Source organism: Hypanus sabinus, chromosome 2 (genome assembly GCF_030144855.1).
Source record: "Hypanus sabinus isolate sHypSab1 chromosome 2, sHypSab1.hap1, whole genome shotgun sequence".
NCBI classification, from domain to species: domain Eukaryota; kingdom Metazoa; phylum Chordata; class Chondrichthyes; order Myliobatiformes; family Dasyatidae; genus Hypanus; species Hypanus sabinus.
The window spans coordinates 116,825,377-116,842,930 of record NC_082707.1 but is presented as its reverse complement, the minus strand read 5'-3'; positions in this window follow the sequence as shown (position 1 = coordinate 116,842,930).

Here is a 17,554-nt window from a genome sequence, read left to right as displayed (position 1 = left end):
CTCTGTGCTCCCTGAGCTGTAATAGTGTCAAACTAAATGCCACAACTCTGTGCTCCCTGATCTGTAATAGTGTCACACTAACTGCCACTCCTCTGTGTTCCCTGAGCTGTAATAGTCTCACACTAACTGCTACATATCTGTGCTCCGTGAACTGTAATAGTGTCACATTAACTGTCACACTTCTGTACTCTGTGAACTGTAATCGTGTCACACTAACTGCCACCTCTCTGTGCTCCCTGAGCTGTAATAGTGTCACACTAACTGCTACACCTCCGTGCTTCCTGCTGAAATAGGGTTACACTAACTGCCACACCTCTGTGCTCCCTGAACTATGATAGTGTCACACTAACTGCTACATGTCCGTGCTCCCTGAGCTGTAATATCATCACACTAACTGTCACACCTCTTTGCTCACTGAGCTGTAATAGTGTCACATTAACTGCCACACCTTTGTGCTCACTGAGCTCTAATATTCTCACTCTAACTGCCACACCTCTGTGCTCACAGCACTTTAATAGTGTCATTCTAACTGCTACATGTTTGTGCTACCTGAGCTGTAATAGTGTCACGCTAGCTGCCGCACCTCTGTGTTCCCTGAGCTGTCATAGTGTTACAATAACTGCCACACCTCTGTGCTCCATGAACTGTAATAGTGTCATACTAACTGCTGCATGTCTGTTCTACCTGAGCTGTAATAGTGTCACATTTACTGCCACACCTCTGTGTTCCCTGAGGTGTAATACTGAAAAACTAACTGCCACACCTCTGTGCTCCCTGAACTGTAATAGTCTCACATTAATTGCCACACCTCAATTGCTCCCTGAGCTGTAGTAGTCTCACTAACTGCTACATGTCTGCACTCCAGGGGCTGTAATAGTGTCACACTAACAGCTACATGTTGGTGCTCCCTGAGCTGCAATATTGTCACATTAACTGCTACACCTCTGCGCTCCCTGAACTGCAATAGTGTCACCGTAACTGCCACACCTCTGTGCTCCCTGAACTGTAATAGTTTCACATTAACTGCCACACCCCTGTGCTCCCTGAACTGTAATAGTGTCACATTAACTGCCACAACTCTGGGCTCCCTGAACTGTAATAGTCTCACACTAATTGCCACGACCTCTGTGCCCAGTGAGCTGTAATAGTGTTACACTAACTGTTAGATGTCTGTGCTCCCTGAACTGCAATAGGCTCACTCTGACTGCCACACCACTGTGCTCCCTGAGCTGTAACTGCATCACAGTAAATGCCACAACTCTGTGCTCACTGAACTGTAATAGTCTCACACTAACTGCCACACCTCTGTGTTCCCTGAGCTGTAATAGTGTCACACTAACTGCTACATGTCTGTGCTCCCTGAACTGTACTAGTGTCACACTAACTGCCACACCTCTGTGCTCACTGAGCTGTAATAGTGTCACATTAACTGCCACACCTTTGTGCTCACTGAGTTCTAATATTCTCTCTCTAACTGCCACACCTCTGTGTTCACTGCACTTTAATAGTGTCACTCTAACTGCTACATGTTTGTGCTACCTGAGCTGTAATAGTGTCACACTAGCTGCCGCACCTCTGTGTTCCCTGAGCTGTCATACTGTTACACTAACTGCCACACCTCTGTGCTCCCTGAACTGTAATAGTGTCCTACTAACTGCTGAATGTCTGTGCTACCTGAGCTGTAATAGTGTCACATTTACTGCCACACATCTGTGCTACCTGAACTGTAATAGTGTCCTACTAACTGCTGCATGTCTGTGCTACCTGAGCTGTAATAGTGTCACATTTACTGCCACACCTCTGTGCTCCCTGAACTGTAATAGTGTCCTACTAACTGCTGCATGTCTGTGCTACCTGAGCTGTAATCGTGTCACATTTACTACCACACCTCTGTGCTCCCTGAACTGTAATAGTGTCCTACTAACTGCTGCATGTCTGTGCTACCTGAGCTGTAATAGTGTCACATTTACTGCCAAACCTCTGTGCTCCCTGAGCTGTAATACTGAAACACTAACTGCCACACCTCTGCGCTCCCTGAACTGTAATAGTCTCACATTAACTGCCACACCTCTGTGCTGCCGGAGCTGTAATAGTCTCACACTAACTGCTACATGTCTGTGCTCCCAGAGCTGTAATAGTGTCAAACTAACTACCACAACTCTGTGCTCCCTGAGCTGCAATAGTGTCACATTAACTGTTACACCTCTGCGCTCCCTGAACTGCAATAGTGTCACCGTAACTGCCACACCTCTGTGCTCCCTGAACTGTAATAGTTTCACATTAACTGCCACAACTCTGGGCTCCCTGAACTGTAATTGTGTCACACTAACTGCCACAACTCTGGGCTCCCTGAACTGTAATAGTCTCACCCTAATTGCCACACCTCTGTGCCCAGTGAGCTGTAATAGTGTTACTCTAACTGTTACATGTCTGTGCTTCCTGACCTGCAATAGGCTCACTCTGACTGCCACACCACTGTGCTCCCTGAGCTGTAATTGTGTCATACTAAATGCCACAACTCTGTGCTCCCTGAGCTGTAATAGTGGCACACTAACTGCCACACTTCTGTACTCCCTTAGCTGTAATAGTGTCACTCTAACTGCTACACCTCTGTGCTCCCTGAACTGCAATAGTGTCACACTGACTGCACCACCTCTGTGCTCCCTGAACTATGATATTGTCACACTAACTGCTACATGTCTGTGCTCCCTGAGCTGTAATATCATCACACTAACTGTCACACCTCTGTGCTACCTGAGCTGTAATAGTGTCACACTAACTGCTGCATGTCTGTGCTACCTGAGCTGTAATAATGTCTCATTTACTGCCACACCTCTGTGCTCACTGAGCTGTATTACTGAAACACTAACTGCCACACCTCTGTGCTCCCTGAACTATAATAGTGTCATACTAACTGCTGCATGTCTGTTCTACAAGAGCTGTAATAGTGTCACATTTACTGCCACACCTCTGTGCTCCCTGAGCTGTAATACTGAAACACTAACTGCCACACCTCTGTGCTCCCTGAACTGTAATAGTGTCCTACTAACTGCTGCATGTCTGTGCTACCTGAGCTGTAATAGTGTCACATTTACTACCACACCTCTGTGCTCCCTGAACTGTAATAGTGTCCTACTAACTGCTGCATGTCTGTGCTACCTGAGCTGTAATAGTGTCACATTTACTGCCAAACCTCTGTGCTCCCTGAGCTGTAATAGTGGCACACTATCTGCCACACTTCTGTACTCCGTGAACTGTAATCGTGTCACACTAACTGCCACCTCTCTGTGCTCCCTGAGCTGTAATAGTCTCACACTAATTGCCAGACCCCTGTGCGCCCTGAACTGTAATAGTGTCACATTAACTGCCACAACTCTGGGCTCCCTGAAATGTAATAGTCTCACCCTAATTGCCACACCTCTGTGCCCAGTGAGCTGTAATAAGTTACACTAACTGTTACATGTCTGTGCTCCCTGAACTGTAATAGTTTCACATTAACTGCCACAACTCTGGGCTCCCTGAACTGTAATAGTGTCACACTAACAGCCACAACTCTGGGCTCCCTGAACTGTAATAGTCTCACCCTAATTGCCACACCTCTCTGCCCAGTGAGCTGTAATAGTGTTACTCTAACTGTTACATGTCTGTGCTTCCTGACCTGCAATAGGCTCACTCTGACTGCCATACCACTGTGCTCCCTGAGCTGTAATTGTGTCATACTAAATGCCACAACTCTGTGCTCCCTGAGCTGTAATAGTGGCACACTAACTGCCACACTTCTGTACTCCCTTAGCTGTAATAGTGTCACTCTGACTGCTACACCTCTGTGCTCCCTGAACTACAAGAGTGTCACACTGACTGCACCACCTCTGTGCTCCCTGAACTATGATATTGTCACACTAACTGCTACATGTCTGTGCTCCCTGAGCTGTAATATCATCACACTAACTGTCACACCTCTGTGCTACCTGAGCTGTAATAGTGTCACACTAACTGCTGCATGTCTGTGCTCCCTGAGCTGCAATATTGTCACATTAACTGCTACACCTCTGTGCTCCCTGAACTGCAATAGTGTCACACTAACTGCCACACCCCTGTGCGCCCTGTACTGTAATAGTGTCACACTAACTGCCACATCTCTGGGCTCCCTGAACTGTAATAGTCTCACACTATCTGCCACACTTCTGTACTCCGTGAACTGTAATCGTGTCACACTAACTGCCACCTCTCTGTGCTCCCAGAGCTGTAATAGTGTCACACTGTCACACCTCTGTGCTCACTGACCTGTAATAGTGTCACATTAACTGCCACACCTTTGTGATCAATGAGCTCTAATATTCTCACTCTAACTGCCACACTTCTGTGCTCACTGCACTTTAATAGTGTCACTCTAACTGCTACATTTTTGTGCAACCTGACCTGTATTAGTGTCACGCTAGCTGCCGCACCTCTGTGTTCCCTGAGCTGTCATAGTGTTACACTAACTGCCACACCTCTGTGCTCCCTGAGCTGTATTACAGAAACACTAACTGCCACACCTCTGTGCTCCCTGAACTATAATAGTGTCATACTAACTGCTGCATGTCTGTTCTACAAGAGCTGTAATAGTGTCACATTTACTGCCACACCTCTGTGCTCCCTGAGCTGTAATACTGAAACACTAACTGCCACACCTCTGTGCTTTCTGATCAGTAGTAGTCTCACACTAACAGCTACATGTCTGTGCTCCCTGAGCTGCAATATTGTCACATTAACTGCTACACCTCTGTGCTCCCTGAGCTGTAATACTGTCACACTAACAGCTACATGTCTGTGCTCCCTGAGCTGCAATATTGTCACATTAACTGCTACACCTCTGTGCTCCCTGAACTGCAATAGTGTCACACTAACTGCCACACCCCTGTGCGCCCTGAACTGTAATAGTGTCACACTAACTGCCACATCTCTGGGCTCCCTGAACTGTAATAGTCTCACCCTAATTGCAACACCTCTGTGCCCAGTGAGCTGTAATAATGTTACTCTAACTGTTACATGTCTGTGCTTCCTGACCTGCAATAGGCTCACTCTGACTGCCACACCACTGTGCTCCCTGAGCTGTAATTGTGTCATACTAAATGCCACAACTCTGTGCTCCCTGAGCTGTAATAGTGGCACACTAACTGCCACACTTCTGTACTCCCTTAGCTGTAATAGTGTCACTCTAACTGCTACACCTCTGTGCTCCCTGAACTGCAATAGTGTCACACTGACTGCACCACCTCTGTGCTCCCTGAACTATGATATTGTCACACTAACTGCTACATGTCTGTGCTCCCTGAGCTGTAATATCATCACACTAACTGTCACACCTCTGTGCTACCTGAGTGTAATAGTGTCACACTCACTGCTGCATGTCTGTGCTACCTGAGCTGTAATAATGTCTCATTTACTGCCACACCTCTGTGCTCCCTGAGCTGTATTACTGAAACACTAACTGCCACACCTCTGTGCTCCCTGAACTATAATAGTGTCATACCAACTGCTGCATGTCTGTTCTACAAGAGCTGTAATAGTGTCACATTTACTGCCACACCTCTGTGCTCCCTGAGCTGTAATACTGAAACACTAACTGCCACACCTCTATGCTCCCTGATCTGTAATAGTCTCACACTAACTGCAACACTTCTTTGCTCCCTGAGCTTTAATAGTCTCACACTAACTGCTACATGTCTGTGCTCCCAGAGCTGTAATAGTGTCACACTAACTGCCACACTTCTGTGCTCCCTGAGCTGTAATAGTGTCACACTAACAGCTACATGTCTGTGCTCCTTGAACTGCAATATTGTCACATTAACTGCTACACCTCTGTGCTCCCTGAACTGCAATAGTGTCACACTAACTGCCACACCCCTGTGTGCCCTGTACTGTAATAGTGTCACACTAACTGCCACATCTCTGGGCTCTCTGAACTGTAATAGTCTCACACTAATTGCTACGACCTCTGTGCCCAGTGAGCTGTAATAGTGTTACACTAACTGTTACAAGTCTGTGCTCCCTGAACTGCAATAGGCTCACTCTGACTGCTACACCACTGTGCTCCCTGAGATGTAATAGTGTCACACTAAATGCCACAACTCTGTGCTCCCTGAGCAGTAATAGTGTCACATTAACTGCCACACCTCTGTGCTCCCTGAACAGTAATAGTGTCACACTAACTGCTACACGTTTGTGCTCCCTGATCTGTAATAGTGTCACACTAACTGCGACACCTCTGTGCTCCCTGAGCTGTAATAGTGTCACATTAACTGCTAGACCTCTGTGCTGACTGATCTGTAATAGTGTCACATTAACTGCCACACCTCTGTGCTCCCTGAACAGTAATAGTGTCACACTAACTGCTACACGTCTGTGCTCCCTGATCTGTAATAGTGTCACACTAACTGCCACACCTCTGTGCTCCCTGAGCTGTAATAGTGTCACATTAACTGCTAGACCTCTGTGCTGACTGATCTGTAATAGTGTCACACTAACTGCCACACCCCTGTGCTCCCTGAACTGTACTAGTATCACACTAACTGCCACACCTCTGTGCTCCCTGAGCTGTAATAGTGGCACACTATCTGCCACACTTCTGTACTCCGTGAACTGTAATCGTGTCACACTAACTGCCACCTCTCTGTGCTCCCTGAGCTGTAATAGTCTCACACTAATTGCCAGACCCCTGTGCGCCCTGAACTGTAATAGTGTCACATTAACTGCCACAACTCTGGGCTCCCTGAAATGTAATAGTCTCACCCTAATTGCCACACCTCTGTGCCCAGTGAGCTGTAATAAGTTACACTAACTGTTACATGTCTGTGCTCCCTGATCTGTAATAGTGTCACACTAACTGCCACACCTCTGTGCTCCCTGAGCTGTAATAGTGTCACATTAACTGCTACACCTCTGTGCTGACTGATCTGTAATAGTGTCACACTAACTGCCACACCACTGTGTTCCCTGAGCTGTAATAGTGTCACACTAACTGCCACACCCCTGTGCGCCCTGAACTGTAATAGTGTCACATTAACTGCCACAACTCTGGGCTCCCTGAAATGTAATAGTCTCACCCTAATTGCCACACCTCTGTGCCCAGTGAGCTGTAATAAGTTACACTAACTGTTACATGTCTGTGCTCCCTGAACTGTAATAGTTTCACATTAACTGCCACAACTCTGGGCTCCCTGAACTGTAATAGTGTCACACTAACTGCCACAACTCTGGGCTCCCTGAACTGTAATAGTCTCACCCTAATTGCCACACCTCTGTGCCCAGTGAGCTGTAATAGTGTTACACTAACTGTTACATGTCTGTGCTCCCTGAACTGCAATAGGCTCACTCTGACTGCCACACCACTATGCTCCCTGAGCTGTAATTGTGTCACACTAACTGCCACACGTCTGTGTTCCCTGAGCTGTAATATTCTCACACTAACTGCTACACGTCTGTGCTCCGTGAACTGTAATAGTGTCACATTAACTGCCACCGCTCTGTGCTCCCTGATCTGTAATAGTGTCACACTAACTGCCACACATCTGAGTTCCCTGAGCTGTAATAGTATCACACTAACTGCTACATGTCTGTGCTCCCTGAACTGTAATAGTGTCACACTATCTGCTGTATGTCTGTGCGACCTAAGCTGTAATAGTGTCACATTTACTGCCACACCTCTGTGCTCCCTGAGCTGTAATACTGTCACACTAACAGCCACACCTCTGTGCTCCCTGAACTGTAATAGTCTCACACTAACTGCCACACCTCTGTGCTCCCTGAGCTTTCATAGTCTCACACTAACTGCTACGTCTGTGCTCCCAGAGCTGTAATCGTGTCACACTAACTGCCACATCTCTGTGCTCCCTGAACTGTAATAGTGTCACACTGATTGCCACACCCCTGTGCGCCCTGAACTGTAATAGTGTCACATTAACTGCCTGAACTCTGGGCTCCCTGAACTGTAATAGTGTCACACTAACTGCCACAACTCTGGGCTCCCTGAAATGTAATAGTCTCACCCTAATTGCCACACCTCTGTGCCCAGTGAGCTGTAATAGTGTTACTCTAACTGTTACATGTCTGTGCTTCCTGATCTGCAATAGGCTCACTCTGACTGCCACACCACTGTGCTCCCTGAGCTGTAATTGTGTCATACTAAATGCCACAACTCTGTGCTCACTGAGCTGTAATAGTGGCACACTAACTGCCACACTTCTGTACTCCCTTAGCTGTAATAGTGTCACTCTAACTGCTACACCTCTGTGCTCCCTGAACTGCAATACTGTCACACTGACTGCACCACCTCTGTGCTCCCTGAACTATGATATTGTCACACTAACTGCTACATGTCTGTGCTCCCTGAGCTGTAATATCATCACACTAACTGTCACACCTCTGTGCTACCTGAGCTGTAATAGTGTCACACTAACTGCTGCATGTCTGTGCTACCTGAGCTGTAATAATGTCTCATTTACTGCCACACCTCTGTGCTCACTGAGCTGTATTACTGAAACACTAACTGCCACACCTCTGTGCTCCCTGAACTATAATAGTGTCATACTAACTGCTGCATGTCTGTTCTACAAGAGCTGTAATAGTGTCACATTTACTGTCACACCTCTGTGCTCCGTGAACTGTAATAGTGTCACATTAACTGCCACCGCTCTGTGCTCCCTGATCTGTAATAGTGTCACACTAACTGCCACACATCTGAGTTCCCTGAGCTGTAATAGTATCACACTAACTGCTACATGTCTGTGCTCCCTGAACTGTAATAGTGTCACACTATCTGCTGTATGTCTGTGCGACCTAAGCTGTAATACTGTCACATTTACTGCCACACCTCTGTGCTCCCTGAGCTGTAATACTGTCACACTAACAGCCACACCTCTGTGCTCCCTGAACTGTAATAGTCTCACACTAACTGCCACACCTCTTTGCTCCCTGAGCTTTCATAGTCTCACACTAACTGCTACGTCTGTGCTCCCAGAGCTGTAATCGTGTCACACTAACTGCCACATCTCTGTGCTCCCTGAACTGTAATAGTGTCACACTAATTGCCACACCCCTGTGCGCCCTGAACTGTAATAGTGTCACATTAACTGCCACACCTCTAGGCTCCCTGAACTGTAATAGTGTCACACTAACTGCCACAACTCTGGGCTCCCTGAAATGTAATAGTCTCACCCTAATTGCCACACCTCTGTGCCCAGTGAGCTGTAATAGTGTTACACTAACTGTTACATGTCTGTGCTCCCTGAACTGTAATAGTTTCACATTAACTGCCACAACTCTGGGCTCCCTGAACTGTAATAGTGTCACACTAACTGCCACAACTCTGGGCTCCCTGAACTGTAATAGTCTCACCCTAATTGCCACACCTCTGTGCCCAGTGAGCTGTAATAGTGTTACACTAACTGTTACATGCCTGTGCTCCCTGAACTGCAATAGGCTCACTCTGACTGCCACACCACTATGCTCCCTGAGCTGTAATTGTGTCACACTAACTGCCACACGTCTGTGTTCCCTGAGCTGTAATATTCTCACACTAACTGCTACACGTCTGTGCTCCGTGAACTGTAATAGTGTCACATTAACTGCCACCGCTCTGTGCTCCCTGATCTGTAATAGTGTCACACTAACTGCCACACATCTGAGTTCCCTGAGCTGTAATAGTATCACACTAACTGCTACATGTCTGTGCTCCCTGAACTGTAATAGTGTCACACTAACTGCTGTATGTCTGTGCGACCTAAGCTGTAATAGTGTCACATTTACTGCCACACCTCTGTGCTCCCTGAGCTGTAATACTGTCACACTAACAGCCACACCTCTGTGCTCCCTGAACTGTAATAGTCTCACACTAACTGCCACACCTCTGTGCTCCCTGAGCTTTCATAGTCTCACACTAACTGCTACGTCTGTGCTCCCAGAGCTGTAATCGTGTCACACTAACTGCCACATCTCTGTGCTCCCTGAACTGTAATAGTGTCACACTGATTGCCACACCCCTGTGCGCCCTGAACTGTAATAGTGTCACATTAACTGCCTGAACTCTGGGCTCCCTGAACTGTAATAGTGTCACACTAACTGCCACAACTCTGGGCTCCCTGAAATGTAATAGTCTCACCCTAATTGCCACACCTCTGTGCCCAGTGAGCTGTAATAGTGTTACTCTAACTGTTACATGTCTGTGCTTCCTGATCTGCAATAGGCTCACTCTGACTGCCACACCACTGTGCTCCCTGAGCTGTAATTGTGTCATACTAAATGCCACAACTCTGTGCTCACTGAGCTGTAATAGTGGCACACTAACTGCCACACTTCTGTACTCCCTTAGCTGTAATAGTGTCACTCTAACTGCTACACCTCTGTGCTCCCTGAACTGCAATACTGTCACACTGACTGCACCACCTCTGTGCTCCCTGAACTATGATATTGTCACACTAACTGCTACATGTCTGTGCTCCCTGAGCTGTAATATCATCACACTAACTGTCACACCTCTGTGCTACCTGAGCTGTAATAGTGTCACACTAACTGCTGCATGTCTGTGCTACCTGAGCTGTAATAATGTCTCATTTACTGCCACACCTCTGTGCTCACTGAGCTGTATTACTGAAACACTAACTGCCACACCTCTGTGCTCCCTGAACTATAATAGTGTCATACTAACTGCTGCATGTCTGTTCTACAAGAGCTGTAATAGTGTCACATTTACTGTCACACCTCTGTGCTCCGTGAACTGTAATAGTGTCACATTAACTGCCACCGCTCTGTGCTCCCTGATCTGTAATAGTGTCACACTAACTGCCACACATCTGAGTTCCCTGAGCTGTAATAGTATCACACTAACTGCTACATGTCTGTGCTCCCTGAACTGTAATAGTGTCACACTATCTGCTGTATGTCTGTGCGACCTAAGCTGTAATACTGTCACATTTACTGCCACACCTCTGTGCTCCCTGAGCTGTAATACTGTCACACTAACAGCCACACCTCTGTGCTCCCTGAACTGTAATAGTCTCACACTAACTGCCACACCTCTTTGCTCCCTGAGCTTTCATAGTCTCACACTAACTGCTACGTCTGTGCTCCCAGAGCTGTAATCGTGTCACACTAACTGCCACATCTCTGTGCTCCCTGAACTGTAATAGTGTCACACTAATTGCCACACCCCTGTGCGCCCTGAACTGTAATAGTGTCACATTAACTGCCACACCTCTAGGCTCCCTGAACTGTAATAGTGTCACACTAACTGCCACAACTCTGGGCTCCCTGAAATGTAATAGTCTCACCCTAATTGCCACACCTCTGTGCCCAGTGAGCTGTAATAGTGTTACACTAACTGTTACATGTCTGTGCTCCCTGAACTGTAATAGTTTCACATTAACTGCCACAACTCTGGGCTCCCTGAACTGTAATAGTGTCACACTAACTGCCACAACTCTGGGCTCCCTGAACTGTAATAGTCTCACCCTAATTGCCACACCTCTGTGCCCAGTGAGCTGTAATAGTGTTACACTAACTGTTACATGCCTGTGCTCCCTGAACTGCAATAGGCTCACTCTGACTGCCACACCACTATGCTCCCTGAGCTGTAATTGTGTCACACTAACTGCCACACGTCTGTGTTCCCTGAGCTGTAATATTCTCACACTAACTGCTACACGTCTGTGCTCCGTGAACTGTAATAGTGTCACATTAACTGCCACCGCTCTGTGCTCCCTGATCTGTAATAGTGTCACACTAACTGCCACACATCTGAGTTCCCTGAGCTGTAATAGTATCACACTAACTGCTACATGTCTGTGCTCCCTGAACTGTAATAGTGTCACACTAACTGCTGTATGTCTGTGCGACCTAAGCTGTAATAGTGTCACATTTACTGCCACACCTCTGTGCTCCCTGAGCTGTAATACTGTCACACTAACAGCCACACCTCTGTGCTCCCTGAACTGTAATAGTCTCACACTAACTGCCACACCTCTGTGCTCCCTGAGCTTTCATAGTCTCACACTAACTGCTACGTCTGTGCTCCCAGAGCTGTAATCGTGTCACACTAACTGCCACATCTCTGTGCTCCCTGAACTGTAATAGTGTCACACTGATTGCCACACCCCTGTGCGCCCTGAACTGTAATAGTGTCACATTAACTGCCTGAACTCTGGGCTCCCTGAACTGTAATAGTGTCACACTAACTGCCACAACTCTGGGCTCCCTGAAATGTAATAGTCTCACCCTAATTGCCACACCTCTGTGCCCAGTGAGCTGTAATAGTGTTACTCTAACTGTTACATGTCTGTGCTTCCTGATCTGCAATAGGCTCACTCTGACTGCCACACCACTGTGCTCCCTGAGCTGTAATTGTGTCATACTAAATGCCACAACTCTGTGCTCACTGAGCTGTAATAGTGGCACACTAACTGCCACACTTCTGTACTCCCTTAGCTGTAATAGTGTCACTCTAACTGCTACACCTCTGTGCTCCCTGAACTGCAATACTGTCACACTGACTGCACCACCTCTGTGCTCCCTGAACTATGATATTGTCACACTAACTGCTACATGTCTGTGCTCCCTGAGCTGTAATATCATCACACTAACTGTCACACCTCTGTGCTACCTGAGCTGTAATAGTGTCACACTAACTGCTGCATGTCTGTGCTACCTGAGCTGTAATAATGTCTCATTTACTGCCACACCTCTGTGCTCACTGAGCTGTATTACTGAAACACTAACTGCCACACCTCTGTGCTCCCTGAACTATAATAGTGTCATACTAACTGCTGCATGTCTGTTCTACAAGAGCTGTAATAGTGTCACATTTACTGTCACACCTCTGTGCTCCGTGAACTGTAATAGTGTCACATTAACTGCCACCGCTCTGTGCTCCCTGATCTGTAATAGTGTCACACTAACTGCCACACATCTGAGTTCCCTGAGCTGTAATAGTATCACACTAACTGCTACATGTCTGTGCTCCCTGAACTGTAATAGTGTCACACTAACTGCTGTATGTCTGTGCGACCTAAGCTGTAATACTGTCACATTTACTGCCACACCTCTGTGCTCCCTGAGCTGTAATACTGTCACACTAACAGCCACACCTCTGTGCTCCCTGAACTGTAATAGTCTCACACTAACTGCCACACCTCTTTGCTCCCTGAGCTTTCATAGTCTCACACTAACTGCTACGTCTGTGCTCCCAGAGCTGTAATCGTGTCACACTAACTGCCACATCTCTGTGCTCCCTGAACTGTAATAGTGTCACACTAATTGCCACACCCCTGTGCGCCCTGAACTGTAATAGTGTCACATTAACTGCCACACCTCTAGGCTCCCTGAACTGTAATAGTGTCACACTAACTGCCACAACTCTGGGCTCCCTGAAATGTAATAGTCTCACCCTAATTGCCACACCTCTGTGCCCAGTGAGCTGTAATAGTGTTACACTAACTGTTACATGTCTGTGCTCACTGAACTGCAATAGGCTCACTCTGACTGCCACTCCTCTGTACTCCCTGAGCTGTAATAGTGTCACACTAAATGCCACAACTCTGTGCTCCCTGATCTGTAATAGTGTCACACTAACTGCCACTCCTCTGTGTTCCCTGAGCTGTAATAGTCTCACACTAACTGCTACATATCTGTGCTCCGTGAACTGTAATAGTGTCACATTAACTGCCACACTTCTGTACTCTGTGAACTGTAATCGTGTCACACTAACTGCCACCTCTCTGTGCTCCCTGAGCTGTAATAGTGTCACACTAACTGCTACACCTCCGTGCTTCCTGCTGCAATAGGGTTACACTAACTGCCACACCTCTGTGCTCCCTGAACTATGATAGTGTCACACTAACTGCTACATGTCCGTGCTCCCTGAGCTGTAATATCATCACACTAACTGTCACACCTCTTTGCTCACTGAGCTGTAATAGTGTCACATTAACTGCCACACCTTTGTGCTCACTGAGCTCTAATATTCTCACTCTAACTGCCACACCTCTGTGCTCACAGCACTTTAATAGTGTCATTCTAACTGCTACGTGTTTGTTCTACCTGAGCTGTAATATTGTCACGCTAGCTGCCGTACCTCTGTGTTCCCTGAGCTGTCATAGTGTTACACTAACTGCCACACCTCTGTGCTTCATGAACTGTAATAGTGCCATACTAACTGCTGCATGTCTGTTCTACCTGAGCTGTAATAGTGTCACATTTACTGCCACACCTCTGTGTTCCCTGAGGTGTAATACTGAAAAACTAACTGCCACACCTCTGTGCTCCCTGAACTGTAATAGTCTCACATTAATTGCCACACCTCAATTGCTCCCTGAGCTGTAGTAGTCTCACACTAACTGCTACTTATCTGCGCTCCAAGGGCTGTAATAGTGTCACACTAACAGCTACATGTTGGAGCTCCCTGAGCTGCAATATTGTCACATTAACAGCTACACCCCTGTGCTCCCTGAACTGCAATAGTGCCGCACTAACTGCCACACCTCTGTGCTCCCTGAACTGTAATAGTCTCACACTAACTGCCACACCCCTGTGCTCCCTGAAATGTAATAGTGTCACATTAACTGCCACAACTCTGGGCTCCCTGAACTGTACTAGTGTCACACTAATTGCCATGACCTCTGTGCCCAGTGAGCTGTAATAGTGTTACACTAACTGCCACACCGTTGTGCTCACTGAGTTCTAATATTCTCTCTCTAACTGCCACACCCCTGTGTTCACTGCACTTTAATAGTGTCACTCTAACTGCTACATGTTTGTGCTACCTGAGCTGTAATAGTGTCACTCTAACTGCTACATGTTTGTGCTACCTGAGCTGTAATAGTGTCACACTAGCTGCCGCACCTCTGTGTTCCCTGAGCTGTCATACTGTTACACTAACTGCCACACCTCTGTGCTCCCTGAACTGTAATAGTCTCACATTAATTGCCACACCTCAATTGCTCCCTGAGCTGTAGTAGTCTCACACTAACTGCTACTTATCTGCGCTCCAAGGGCTGTAATAGTGTCACACTAACAGCTACATGTTGGAGCTCCCTGAGCTGCAATATTGTCACATTAACAGCTACACCCCTGTGCTCCCTGAACTGCAATAGTGCCGCACTAACTGCCACACCTCTGTGCTCCCTGAACTGTAATAGTCTCACACTAACTGCCACACCCCTGTGCTCCCTGAAATGTAATAGTGTCACATTAACTGCCACAACTCTGGGCTCCCTTAACTGTACTAGTGTCACACTAATTGCCATGACCTCTGTGCCCAGTGAGCTGTAATAGTGTTACACTAACTGCCACACCGTTGTGCTCACTGAGTTCTAATATTCTCTCTCTAACTGCCACACCCCTGTGTTCACTGCACTTTAATAGTGTCACTCTAACTGCTACATGTTTGTGCTACCTGAGCTGTAATAGTGTCACTCTAACTGCTACATGTTTGTGCTACCTGAGCTGTAATAGTGTCACACTAGCTGCCGCACCTCTGTGTTCCCTGAGCTGTCATACTGTTACACTAACTGCCACACCTCTGTGCTCCCTGAACTGTAATAGTCTCACATTAATTGCCACACCTCAATTGCTCCCTGAGCTGTAGTAGTCTCACACTAACTGCTACTTATCTGCGCTCCCAGGGCTGTAATAGTGTCACACTAACAGCTACATGTTGGTGCTCCCTGAACTGTACTAGTGTCACACTAACTGCCACACCTCTGTGCTCACTGAGCTGTAATAGTGTCACATTAACTGCCACACCTTTGTGCTCACTGAGTTCTAATATTCTCTCTCTAACTGCCACACCTCTGTGTTCACTGCACTTTAATAGTGTCACTCTAACTGCTACATGTTTGTGCTACCTGAGCTGTAATAGTGTCACACTAGCTGCCGCACCTCTGTGTTCCCTGAGCTGTCATACTGTTACACTAACTGCCACACCTCTGTGCTCCCTGAAATGTAATAGTGTCCTACTAACTGCTGAATGTCTGTGCTACCTGAGCTGTAATAGTGTCACATTTACTGCCACACCTCTGTGCTCCCTGAACTGTAATAGTGTCACATTAACTGCCACACGATTGTGCTCACAGAACTGTAGTATTCTCACTCTAACTGCCACACCTCTGTGCTCACTGAACTTTAATGGTGTCACTCTAACTGCTACATGCCTGTGCTACCTGAGCTGTCATACTGTTACACTAACTGCCACACCTCTGTGCTCCCTGAAATGTAATAGTGTCCTACTAACTGCTGAATGTCTGTGCTACCTGAGCTGTAATAGTGTCACATTTACTGCCACACCTCTGTGCTCCCTGAACTGTAATAGTGTCCTACTAACTGCTGCAAGTCTGTGCTACCTGAGCTGTAATAGTGTCACATTTACTACCACACCTCTGTGCTCACTGAACTGTAATAGTGTCCTACTAACTGCTGCATGTCTGTGCTACCTGAGCTGTAATAGTGTCACATTTACTGCCAAACCTCTGTGCTCCCTGAGCTGTAATACTGAAACACTAACTGCCACACCTCGGCGCTCCCTGAACTGTAATAGTCTCACATTAACTGCCACACCTCTGTGCTGCCGGAGCTGTAATAGTCTCACACTAACTGCTACATGTCTGTGCTCCCAGAGCTGTAATAGTGTCACACTAACTACCACAACTCTGTGCTCCCTGAGCTGCAATAGTGTCACATTAACTGTTACACCTCTGTGCTCCCTGAACTGCAATAGTGTCACCGTAACTCCACACCTCTGTGCTCCCTGAACTGTAATAGTCTCACACTAACTGCCACACCCCTGTGCTCCCTGAACTGTAATAGTTTCACTTTAACTGCGACAACTCTGGGCTCCCTGAACTGTAATTGTGTCACACTAACTGCCACAACTCTGGGCTCCCTGAACTGTAATAGTCTCACCCTAATTGCCACACCTCTGTGCCCAGTGAGCTGTAATAGTGTTACTCTAACTGTTACATGTCTGTGCTTCCTGACCTGCAATAGGCTCACTCTGACTGCCACACCACTGTGCTCCCTGAGCTGTAATTGTGTCATACTAAATGCCACAACTCTGTGCTCCCTGAGCTGTAATAGTGGCACACTAACTGCCACACTTCTGTACTCCCTTAGCTGTAATAGTGTCACTCTAACTGCTACACCTCTGTGCTCCCTGAACTGCAATAGTGTCACACTGACTGCACCACCTCTGTGCTCCCTGAACTATGATATTGTCACACTAACTGCTACATGTCTGTGCTCTCTGAGCTGTAATATCATCACACTACCTGTCACCCCTCTGTGCTACCTGAGCTGTAATAGTGTCACACTAACTGCTGCATGTCTGTGCTACCTGAGCTGTAATAATGTCTCATTTACTGCCACACCTCTGTGCTCCCTGAGCTGTAATACTGTCACACTAACTGCCACACCTCTGTGTTCCCTGAATTGTAATAGTCTCACACTGACAGCCACACCTCTGTGCTTCCTGAACTGTAATAGTGTCACATTAACTGCCACAACTCTGTGCTCCCTGATCTGTAAT